At 35.3% G+C, this 2790-nt stretch overlaps 1 long non-coding RNA gene across 1 annotated transcript; it reads left to right on the top strand.

Annotated features, from left to right (window-relative positions):
- The first annotated feature begins 1311 nt into the window (after positions 1-1311).
- On the top strand, positions 1312-2494 carry LOC123059284 (uncharacterized). The gene is made up of 2 exons (XR_006427403.1): positions 1312-1482; positions 2278-2494. It is a non-coding gene; the product is annotated as an uncharacterized lncRNA (long non-coding RNA).
- Positions 2495-2790: the final 296 nt, after the last annotated feature.

The following is a 2790-nucleotide window of genomic DNA, read 5'->3' as shown; positions in this document are numbered from 1 at the left end:
GAGAGATCAATATAAAAAGAACGAGTTATGGAGATCCAATAAATCTCACCAATTCAACTACATACTCCCTCCATTTCCTTTTAGTCTGCATATTAGATTTGGTCAAAGTCAAACTTTGTAAAGTTTGACCAACTTTATTGGAAAAAATATCAACAACTACAACACTAAAGCTATATGGTATGAAAATTAATTTCATGATGCATCTAATAATGATGATTTCATATTGTGAATCTTGATATTTTTTTCTATAAATTTAGTCAAAGTTGATAAAGTTTGACTTTGACCAAATCTTATATGCAGACTAAAAAGAAACAGAGGGAGTATATCCTACGATCTACATCGCTCGGGTGTCTAGCATTAAACATTTCTAGCACCCTCCACTAATCAAAATCATGCCTAATATCAATGTCGACATTAACCAAGTACTACCTCCGTTCCTAAATATAAGTATTTTTGGATATTCCACTACGGACTATATACGGAGTAAAATAAGTGGATTTACACTCTAAAAAATGTCTATATACCTCCGTATGTAGTCCGCAGTGGAGTAAAATGAGTGAATCTACATTCTAAATTACGTCTATATACATCCGTATGTAGTCTATATTGAAATATCTAAAAAGACTTATATTTAGGAACGAAGGGTTTAATTATATCCTACCTAATAATATCTTGCCTAGTAATATGCAATACAATTAATATCTTGCCTAATTTACTATATAATTACTAGTAAAAGTAGGTGTGCAAAATTTATTTGACAAAAAACACATACGCTATTTGTGATACTACTATGATATTAATACCATTGACTAAGAGAAATAAATGCAGGATCATTGGCTAATATTTGATTAAGACTATATGAAATTTGCACTACATTTAAATAAATATGAAATCGAAACATTTATATAAAAGAATGTAAGATATTTATGTAGAACCAGCAAGATGTGGCAACGATAATTTAAGACAAATACATGGATGCAAGATGATTACCTAAGATAAGCGGCATTTATTTGCCCCAACAAGACATATGCAATTTTCTATAATATTGTAATACTAATACCATTGCATGAAAAATAAATGGAAGACCAATGCCTAATATTTGACTATGACTCTATATAGAAACTAGTACTACATATAAATAACATGAAATGCATACCATTTATATAAAATAGTATATGTCATTTATGTAGAAGCAGCAAGACATGGCAATAATTATTCAGGAGAAATACTTGGATGCGAGGTCATTGCATAAGATGCTATTGGGCCTCTCTAATATAAATAGCAACAAACGAAGGAGTTTATTGGTAGCACCAAATACAGACGAACATAAGGAGGGACGAATATAATAGAAGTAACATCTTTGTTTCATGGCACTCATCGGGAGCACTACAACACGATCGACGATCGTGTGCCTGATGGTTGTTGCTTTGGTGGTGTTTGCTACTATAAGCTTTACCTTGCCATGTTGCCATGCTGGCACTGGTATGTAAGACATCTCCTTACTTTGATATGCATTTTCCAAATTCTTAAACTTGTTAATGCTTTCGTACACCCCTTTTGAAAAGTTTACACGGGTGTTAAAAATGCTTAAATGATTAACAAATTCATACCACTATCTTCCCGACGGCTCAATCAAGAGGCTACAACCAACAGTGGCACCCGCTCCGCAGTAAAGAAACTAGAACCAATGATGGCTAACCTTCTCTATGACACGTGCCGCTCCATGACTTAGCAATACTTCCCACAAGGACATATATCAGGCCCACGGTGATTACACATATAAATATTTGAGTCTTCTTGATTATAGATAGCCTTGAATGTTGATCATGTTTGATGGTATGTGTTGTACTTTATTTAGTGCTAGTACGATAGGTAGAACAGATCTTGAGCATGAATTTTTTAATAGAAGAGTTTTATATAACTCAGATTAGTATAGTTAGGAGAATATAAAGATCGAAGTTTTCGTATTAAATCAGATCACTAACGGCAGTCGAGTGTACATGAAATCATTATGCCACTATGGGCTCGCAACATGTCCGCCCTCGGCGGTAGGCGAGCTACCCATGTCTATTGGCTATTGCCGCACCAGCCTGCAGATCATACATTGAAACAATTGATTTGGATATAAAAGACCATACTAGACTTTTTTTTATCGAACGGGTAACTCTTAATCTCCACCTTTGTAACCTTTTTCTGGGTGGTGTACAGAAGCAAAACTCAATTAACCTATATAAAGCACATATTGTTTGATAAATGTGCATATGTTGTATTTTGCAGAATCTACTAAAAAGGTGGTGTGTGAGACGCTGGATGCATGTATCTCTGACGCTGGATGCAAAGCTATCTGCGAGGGTAGTGGCATGGTTTTCTACTATAACGCGTGTGCGGGTCGCGATTTTCCAATCTGTTGCTGCATACCTATGTAAGGGGGCGCTCTTCCGCCGTGTTGCTGCACAGAAATATAAAATTTATTCGCGGTTTTCTGCCCGAGCTATGCAATTCTGAATAATTATATGCTTCTAATGCTGCTACTTATTTTTCCATATTGTCTATTGTTTGTCTTATGCACACAAGTATAATGATTATCATCTACTACCTGTCCTTTTCTCTTTTGGAAAAGTCTATTATCTGTCTTGTGCTTGTGCATGGAAGAGATTGTATATCTCTATCCATGGGTGCATGTGAGTCTGACCATAACCATTGCTGCATGCAATGCAATAATGTACACATGTGTCAGGTGCTAGCTAAACAGTATAGGGCATGCAAAAGCAAACCACTTAACTAAACTAG

Source organism: Triticum aestivum, chromosome 3A (assembly GCF_018294505.1).
Source record: "Triticum aestivum cultivar Chinese Spring chromosome 3A, IWGSC CS RefSeq v2.1, whole genome shotgun sequence".
Classification (NCBI taxonomy): domain Eukaryota; kingdom Viridiplantae; phylum Streptophyta; class Magnoliopsida; order Poales; family Poaceae; genus Triticum; species Triticum aestivum.
Note: the sequence above shows the minus strand (reverse complement) of the source record. Positions and strands in the feature narration are given on the sequence as shown.